The sequence below is a fragment of the Entelurus aequoreus genome, linkage group LG02, assembly GCF_033978785.1.
Source record: "Entelurus aequoreus isolate RoL-2023_Sb linkage group LG02, RoL_Eaeq_v1.1, whole genome shotgun sequence".
NCBI classification, from domain to species: domain Eukaryota; kingdom Metazoa; phylum Chordata; class Actinopteri; order Syngnathiformes; family Syngnathidae; genus Entelurus; species Entelurus aequoreus.
The window spans coordinates 36,265,310-36,275,287 of record NC_084732.1 but is presented as its reverse complement, the minus strand read 5'-3'; positions in this window follow the sequence as shown (position 1 = coordinate 36,275,287).

The window sequence follows — 9,978 nt, the reverse complement described above, 5'->3', positions numbered from 1 at the left end:
CTTCAAGAGACTCGCTGAGAACAACCTCACAATGAATGAGCAAAAATGTGAGTTTAACAAACAGTCTTTGGAATTCTATGGCTATGTATTTTCAAAAGATGGTGTCTCACCTGACCCTAAGAAGATCCAGGCCATCACACACATGCCTCTGCCTCAGAACCAGAGTGAAGTCCGCAGTCTACTGGGAATGGCCAACTACAGTGCTCGCTTCATTCCAGACTTCTCATCAATCACCCAGCCAATTCATGAACTTACGAAGAAAGATGCGGCCTGGCACTGGACAGAAAAACATACAAATGCCCCGACTCAGCTAAAAGACAGACTAACTAGCCACCCAGTCATGAGCTACTTCCATCCAAGAAGAAAGACAACAGTCATTGTGGATGCAAGCCCGGTTGGTCTCGGCGCCATCCTTGCACAAACAGACAAAACAAACAACAAAATGCACATTGTGGCCTACGCCAGCAGAGCCCTGACTCCAGTGGAACAAAGGTACTCCCAAACTGAGCGGGAAGCACTTGCAATAGTCTGGAGTTGCGAACACTTCCACCTGTACCTATATGGATCAGATTTTGTCATGGTCACAGACCACAAACCACTGGAACTGATTTTCAACAATCCGAAGTCCAAACCCCCAGCACGCATAGAAAGATGGGCTCTCAGACTCCAACCCTACAAGTTCAGAGTGGTCCACAAAGCGGGGAAATCCAATCCAGCAGACTATATGTCACGCCACCCACAAACTCTCCACAAGTGTGTGACAACTGATGACATTGACACTGAGATCCATGTCAGGTTCATCTCAGAACATGCAATCCCCAAAGCAATGACTCTCCAAGAAGTGAAACGAGAAACAGTCAAGGATCCAGTGCTGCTACACCTGAAAAAAGTGATTCACTCTGGCGACTGGACCCACCTGTATGACGGCCCCTCGGAATTTGATCGCTCAATGTTAAAAGCCTTCCACAACGTCAGGGAAGAGCTCACAGTGCTGAAGGACGGCAGCCTCATCCTTAGAGGCAACAGACTGGTACTGCCACAGACGCTACAAACTAGAGCTCTAGCTCTCGCTCATGAAGGACATCAAGGCGTAGTTAAGACCAAGCAGCTACTCAGAGAACAGTTCTGGTTCCCGGGAAAAGACAAGCAAGCAGAAGAACTAGTGTCTCAGTGCATCCCATGTCAGTCATCAGTACCGAGAATGGACCACCAGCCACTACAAATGTCTGAACTCCCAACTGGACCCTGTAAAAATGTCTCTGTGGACTTTTGCGGTCCCCTACCCTCCGGTGATTACCTGTTTGTTATGCTGGACGAATACTCAAGATTCCCCTTCGTCGAGATCACATCCTCAACCTCAGCACACACAATAATCCCTGTCATGGATAAAATATTTTCCTTGGTGGGCACGCCAGAAGTCGTCAAGAGTGACAACGGGCCCCCATTCTCAGGCAATATATTCTGTGATTTTGCTCACTACCTCGGTTTCCACCACAGGAAAATCACACCATACTGGCCACAGGCCAATGCAGGAGTTGAAAGATTCAACAGACCTTTGATCAAGGCTGTGCACACTGCCATGGTTGAAGGTAAGCCATGGAAGCTAGAATTATACAAGTTCCTTCGCAACTATCGCGCCACTCCTCACCACATCACCAATCAGTCTCCAGCAGAATTATTCTTTGGTCGACCCATGTCAATAAAACTGCCCTCCATCTCTCACCCCACCGACGACAATGACCTCAGGCAAACTGATGCACTAAGGAAGACGAAAATGAAATTATATGCGGATGAAAGGAGGAATGCCGTGCACTCACAGTTGAAACTGTCAGGACTGGGTCTACGGCGTGGTTTATTCTCCCAGAAGGCAATGGAAAATTGGCGCGTGCAAGACGTGAATTTAAATACATTTTTAATTCTAACTCAAAAAAAGTACAAACAAAAGGCGCTCACAGCGGAGATAACAAACTTGGCAATAAACACAAAACTTACACAATGGCAGAAACTATGATCAATGAAACAAAAACACTAACTGTAGCATTAATAAACAAAAAACTTACTTTGACAAGAAAAGGGCATGGATCGTAATGGTGTGTAGAGAGTGTGTCAAGAGTGATGTCGCCAGGCCGACTGCCTGGCAACAATGGCCTTAAATACTAGTGACATGATTAGTGAAAACGTGAGACAGGTGCGTGACATGAGGATGTGAACCAGGTGAAACTAATGGTTACTATGGTGACAAAGCAAGGGAGTGAAGACAAGAACTAAAAAAGTGTCCAAAAACCAAGCAAAACAAAAACATGATCAACACAGACATGACAGAGGCCCCCCCCCTTACGGACAGATCCCAGATGTCCAAAAAAAACAGGATCAAGAGTCATGGGAGGGCGGGAGGGGGACATGGCGGTGGGTCGCCAGGCCAAGTGACCCCGAATCCACCGGGGCAGAGTCAGGTGGCGGCGGCGCTCTACGCGCCGCTGTACCAGGCGAGGTGGGCGACCTGGGAATGGCCATATCCATGGCCGACGAGGAGATCGGCGCACTTGGTGTGGCGGACGACCAGGTAGTGGCCACATTCGTGGCCGACGAGGAGGCAGGCGCGTCGTCGTCGTTGCAGGCGTGGATGCAGCCGATGACGCAGGTGCAGCAGACGAAGCAGGCAGCGAAGCTCGGCGTGGTGCGTCAGGCGGAGAGTCTCGGCGTGGCGGGTCTTGGCAAGGGTCTTGGTCTTGGTCTTGGTCTTGGTCTTGGCGTGGGGGGTCTTGGTCTTGGTCTTGGCGGGGGTCTTGGTCTTGGCGGGGGTCTTGGTCTTGGTGGGGGTCTTGGTCTTGGTCTTGGCGGGGGTCTTGGTCTTGGCGTGGGGGGTCTTGGTCTTGGTCTTGGCTTGGGGGGTCATGGTCTTGGTCTTGGCTTGGGGGATCATGGTCTTTGTCTTGGCTTGGGGGATCAGGGTCTTGATCTTGGCTTGGGGGATCAGGGTCTTGGTCTTGGTCTTGGAGTGGGTCAGGGTCTTGGTCTTGGTCTTGGCGTGGGTCAGGGTCTTGGCGTGGGTCTTGGTCTTGGCGTGGGTCTTGGTCTTGGTGTGGAGCTGGTACGGGAGCTTGCCGTCGTGGAGCTGGTACCGGAGCTTGCCGTCGTGGAGCTGGTACCGGAGCTTGCCGTCGTGGAGCTGGTACCGGAGCTCGGCGTGGTGGGTCTTGGCGTGGTGGAGCTGGTGCTGCGACGGGTGCCAGCCGTGGTGCTGCGACGGGTGCCAGCCATGGTGCTGCGACGGGTGGCTCTTGGCGTCGTGGAGCTGGTACCGGAGCTTGGCGTGGTGCTGCTACCGGCAGCACTGGAGCTAGCCTTGGACTTGGTGCTGATACAGGTGCTAGCTGTGGCTTCGGTGGAGGTGGCCTAGCTGGGGGTTGCGGCTTAGCCGGCCGAAAAACCGGTGGCGGCGGCCGTGTTGGAGGCTGTGGCTTGGCGGGCCGAAAGACTGGTGGTGGCGGCCGTGCTGGAGGCTGTGGCTTGGCATGGTGATGCTGAGCCACCCCACCTGAAAAGTTCCCAGCCCTAGCCCCCCCCCTCAAGGAGCGGATACCAGACGCGCTCCCCGCTGTCTGGAACCGTTTTTTGGGGTGGGTGGAGGGAGGTCAGGAGGGGGGTAAAATCCTCCCCTATAAATTGTCCAAAATGTCTTTCTTTTTGTACCTGGGATTGAGTGGGTGAAAAAAAAAATGTTTGTGACTTGGGCGTGGCTTGAGTCCTGGGGGGCGGGGCATGAAAACTGGGTGACTGTGATTGACAGGATCTGATTTCTAAAAACATGTCTTGGTAATATTTAATCATGGATTTAGAGTCTTTGGTTGGATGTGGCTGACAAGAAAAAGAGTTCAGGGGAAAAAAATCCATGACGTCACCCACTATTATTATTACTATGGTGACAAAGCAAGGGAGTGAAGACAAGAACTAAAAAAGTGTCCAAAAACCAAGCAAAACAAAAACATGATCAACACAGACATGACAGAAACAGGGTGATGTTGTCCTGATACGTCAGAGGAGAACCGGGAAAATGGTCACACCATTCAACCCCAAGCCATACAAGATCATCTCAGTCAAAGGAACAATGGTCACCGCAAAAAGACAGGGACATGAAGTCACCAGGCACAGGTCCCTGTATAAGCTTCTCTAACACCAACCATTTGTCCCACTGAATTGTGACAGTAGTGAGGAGGATGATGATGAGGACAGTACCGGTGATCAGATTCATGACCAGGATGAACAACGACAACAACAAGGTCCGGATCAAGACCAGAGGAGATACCTGTCAGAGCAGACAGACGACTCCCAAGGAGACTCTTGGACTGAATTAACCTTTGAATTTCTATTTGCTCCTGTATACTAATGTCAGGAGGCATTTGTTATCCATTTATTGTATTGTCATTGTGAAAGTTTGAACTGGCAAAATGTTTAGTTTGACTTAAGTTAAGTGTCATCATACAGTCTTTTTTTCCCAGCAGAAACAAGGACATTTAATTTGAAGGAAAAGGAGGGATGTAATGTTGTGAAAATGGGCACGGCCCCTTTAAGAGACTGAGTTCTCTAGTCTCTCACGTGTTCCCAGAAGTTGAATGTTGATAGCACAGAGAGCAGTAGCGATGCCGGTAAAGAGTACAGCGGAGTATGATTGATGCTTGAAGGTGTTCATTAAACACAGTTCTATAAAGCAAGAGTGGACATCACATTTCTACAGAATGTCTCAAAGATCAGTCATAAGGCTCTGTGGATTGATGGAAGGAGTTTTAAATATGAAGGAAAAGACTGTTTGTGCCCCGACTGATACTGTTCCAGAGGAAGGTTGCTATTTTTATGGACTATTTTTACAGTTGTGCGGAAAGTTAATCAGTTTAGAGTGCACAAATGCAGTGTGAAGAGGTTTGTGTAATATTCTCCTTTAATATACCTCCTTTATTATCTTTCATCTCATTTGTGTTTCATTCAAGAATCATTCTACATTTCTTAGCTACCTTCTTAAATGAATCTCAGTTTCTTTTTCCCTCCCATTGATGCACTTCTAAATGTTCTGTTCTTTTAATTTGTGAAGCAAATAAAGAGTCTTCTTTTCATTACAATTGTTTCTACAGTTTTATTGACTGGTATCTGCTTCCGGATTGTATCCCGCGCGTTGAGACTGGCGCATGCGCGATACAAAGGGTCCTCCTTGGCCGCACACACCTCCTCGAGAGATCTGGTTTCCAATCGCATAATCCAGGTGTGTTAGTTTGACTTTTCAAAAAGTGAACACGGTCGGATCAAGGTGTTTCCATGGGCTGTAGGAGGCTTATTTAGAGCCGAACTGTTTAAGAAATCGGACTTATTTAGTGCATGGACACATACTGAGTGATATTATACATGTGGGCCCATAGATACAGTATACATGCTTGTTAGATGGGGGTCTGTAGCTTAATGCATGTCATATTTGGAGTCATAGAAATATGTAGCTTTGATGTAGCAAGCTACTTTTGACGTGTAGCTTGTAGTGTAGCTGGCTACAATTCTCTGGGGGTAGCTTCCCCTGTAGCTTAGCTACATTTAATCAAGAGTAACTTGCATCTTAGCTTACTGTATTTTCCAAGTAGCTTGCCCATAACTGCCAACAATGCATTGCCGGCAGCGATTTTGGAAGGCTTTGTTTATCGAGAGTCATTGTTCAAGATAGCGCTAGTCAATGCATGTTTGTTATTTCCAATTCATTCAGTGGAAAATAACAATGCACCGGCTTTGATACGATGGAGGAATACTGTGAGTCACTAGATAAAAAGTCCCTTACTCATTACAAGGAGAAAACAGTCTTAATTGGATGTGAGGATCCTGACCAGATCAACATGTCTGAGTGGAGAAGAGATCAGTTTGTTTGTGGATGGGTGCGTGACGTTTGTGTTTATCTGTATAAACCCAGTGGAACCGGATTGATCATGTTGTCCTTCATTGGCCATGGTGAGAACTGTGGGCAGAGGGAGAAGTCTTTACATTGACGCTGTAGCAACACGTGACCTGAAGGATTTCTAACTTTCACTATCGCTTATATACTACACAAACAGAATGAAGGAATATTTTAGTGATTTTAAACCCTCCATTTTTAATAACAAGAGGGCCACAGGCCTCTCCCCCAAATCTCAACAACACCCAATCTTCAACACTCCCTCGCCCCGAAAACACAGTTTAAAACATCATGATTTTAATTAACAGAACAGCAACAATGCAAAAATATCATTCATTATAAAAATAACGGGCGCATGCACGCCTGTGTGAGCATAACAGAGGCAAGTCAACTTCAAGAATAGTGCTTGCGGTCTGGGAGATTTCCTGTAATTTTAGCTCAGTAGTCGGCAAGCTTGCCTTCACACCGGCAACCTGGTTTCGAGCAGTACGAAAGAAACAACGCAGCTAAGAGAGCGAGTACACAATCGCTACGCGAACAGAGCTGTGTGTGATTGACAGCTATGAACACCATTCATTGCATTCCCCCGTCAAATCAGGGCCCCTAATAGGGTAGGGTCCCCTGGCTTCATCCCATTTCGGCGGCCCTAAATACCAAGGTAAAACTTAAAAGCGGTAGCCGGCCCATGCTTACCTGTCGTGCTTTTATTTTGAAGGCCGGACTTTTTACAAGTTGCAAAATGTGTGTTATGCCGTTGCTATTGGGTGTTGCAGAGGCCAAGTGAACTGGAAGCTGTGACTGCTGAGAGCATTTTTCTGAAATGGAAGGTAAAAAATGGGAAAAATTAAGGAAGACCCTGGGAAAAAAAGACAAAATATGAGAGTTTCCCACAAAAAACACGAGGGTTGACAAACTTGACAGATATGGTCCTTACCCCAGCAGGCACAAGACATTAAAACAACGTCGAGAACTTGTTGAATTAGGTCTTGACGTTGAGCAACTCAAACATAACATTGAAACAACATGCTTTTTGACGACATTTAATCAATGTTGGGTTCTGACATTGATTTGACCTTTGAAATTGAATCATTTCCCAACCAACAACATGGATCCAACATTGGACATCAACGTTCAACGCTCAATTTACAAATACAACTATTTATATATATACAAGGTCAGTTTTAAAGGAGCCCTGCGATGAGGTGGCGACTTGTCCAGGGTGTACCCCGCCTTCCGCCCGATTGTAGCTGAGATAGGCTCCAGCGCCCCCCGCCACCCCAAAGGGAATAAGCGGTAGAAAATGGATGGATGGATGGAGTTTTAAAGGACCTTGGTGTATAATCTGTCATGTCTTTTGATCATGTTTTGTTTGGCTATGTTCTGTTTGGTTTTTGGACTCTTTTAGTTTCTGTTTACGCTCCATTGTTTTTGTCACCTTAGCAACCCATTAGTTTTCACCTGATTCATTTAGACGCACGCAACTGTTGCCAATCATGTCACTATTATTTAAGCCTGTCATTTTCTGTTGGTCGTCCTGGCGACATTGACATTGTTCATTACGGATGATGTTCGAAACCGGTTCTCCCGGTTGTTCGATAACAAAAGAACCGATTCCATGGACTCAAATTCCTTTTTGAGAACCAGTTCCTGTTATCGAGGCCAGTATAGTAAAGAAAAAGAGTTGGTTCTTTATTCGAATCCCTGGGAACAAATCCCGTCCCACCAGTGATGTGCAGTCAGGGGAGGCAGGTGAGGCGGGGCCTCACGTGCCATCATGGAAAGAAAAAAAATGTAAAAAGAAAAAAAAAAAATTAAATTGTTATATGTATCCAGTGATTATACTATAAAGTTATTTTCCATTTAACTTCACCAGTTTTAGATTATTTTTATTCAAAATCGCTGAATTTTCACATTTTCCGTTCAAATACTGAGAAGAGACTTGCCGTGAGTCACCAGCCAGTTGAGGCACGTCACTGAGTTGACCCTCACCATGGATTACGCAATGACTCGCCTAACTGCTGGCCTGCTGTGCAGGGAGACCGTATTGCTATATGAATTATATTATACATTTCCATAGTTTAGTTAGCTGAGGTATATAATGTACAGTGTATTTTGTCAACAACTGTATGTGTGTAACGTATTTCTTGTGCTGAGCAATCATAAAACGGCTGGGAAGACGCACTGGCTTAGGCTCGCAGTAATCCCGCCTCCTGGTGGTGTTGTGCCGGATAATGCACCCCCGCCGTAGAATGCACCCCCTGACGGGAGTGTTATATCAACCAAAGCCCACACTTAAACTTTCCACGTGCAAGATTGAATCAATTTAAAAAAGTTATTTAATAAGAAGCCAAAAAGTGCAAAAACAATAATGTTCGTGTTGGAGGAGTTGTGAATGACAGCTGGGCCACAACATTAGGTACACCTGCAGACTGCAGCACGGATTTCATATTTCAGTCATTCACAACTCCTCCAACACGAACATTATTGTTTTTGCACTTTTTGGCTTCTTATTAAATAACTTTTTCAAATAGATTCAATCTTGCACGTGGAAAGTTTAAGTGTGAGCTTTAGTTGATATAACACTCCCGTCAGGGTGTGCATTCTACGGCAGGGGTGCATTATCCGGCACAACGGCGGCGCGTGGACTTCATTTATAAGTAAAGGTAAGACCATAATAACGTTTTTTTTAATTAAATGTGATTTTTTGTGTGCTACAGTTTGTATGTGTAAAGTTAAAGGCCTACTGAAATTAATTTTTTTTATTTAAACGGGGATAGCAGATCCATTCTCTGTGTCATACTTGATCATTTCACGATATTGCCATATTTTTGCTGAAAGGATTTAATAGAGAACAACGACGATAAAGATCGCAACTTTTGGTATCTGATTAAAAAAAAGCCTCGCCCCTACCGGAAGTAGGGTGACATAGTCAGTTGATAGCCTCCTCATATTTTCCTATTGTTTAAAATGCAGCTAGAGCGATTTGGACCGAGAAAGCGACGATTACCCCATTAATTTGAGCCAGGATGAAAGATTCGTGGATGAGGAACGTTAGAGTTAAGGACTAGAATGCAGTGCAAGACATATCTTTTTTTGCTCTGACCGTAACTTAGGTACAAGCTGGCTCATTGGATTCCACACTCTCTCCTTTTTCTATTGTGGATCACGGATTTGTATTTTAAACCACCTCGGATACTATACCCTCTTGAAAATGAGAGTCGAGACGGAAATGGACATTCACAGTGACTTTTATCTCCACGACAATACATCGACGAAACACTTTAGCTACGGAGCTAACGTGATAGCATCGTGCTTAACTGCATATAGAAATAAAATAAATAAATCCCTGACTGGAAGGATAGACAGAAGATCAACAATACTATTAAACCAGGGACATGTAAATACACGGTTAATGCTTTCCAGCCTGGCGAAGCTTAAAAATGCTGTTGCTAACGACGCCATTGAAGCTAACTTAGTATAACGGGACCTCACAGAGCTATGATAAAAACATTAGCGCTCCACAAACGCCAGGGAAAATAAGGGACAGACACAGCATAGAATTAGGGGGGAAATTAGCTGAATGTGAAGACTAGGGTGTCACATACTAATGCTAAAGACTTAATAACAGACACCCTAGTCTTCACATTCAGCTAATTTCCCCCCTAATTCTATGCTGTGTCTGTCCCTCATTTTCCCTCCAGGACAAGGACGTGCAGTCATTCCTGGAGGAGGCCACACTGATGGAGCCCAGAAGGATGTTCCAATAGCAGCAGAAGTGCACTTTTTGGAGAGCTGTATTATTTTCAGTTTTGTGCCCAGTGGACTGATTTTATTTAACACTATATTATTATTTATACACCTATAGTGATCACAGAGACAGGTTGTTTTTGTGTTACTGTATATATTTGTTATTCTGAAAAATCCCATTTAATATACTTAGGGTAACAACAGTCAATATTTATTTATTTTATTTTATTTTTTTAGGGGGGTAACAACAGTCAATATTTATTTATTTATTTTATTTTATTTTTTTCTCATAAAATAAAAGTGAGCTT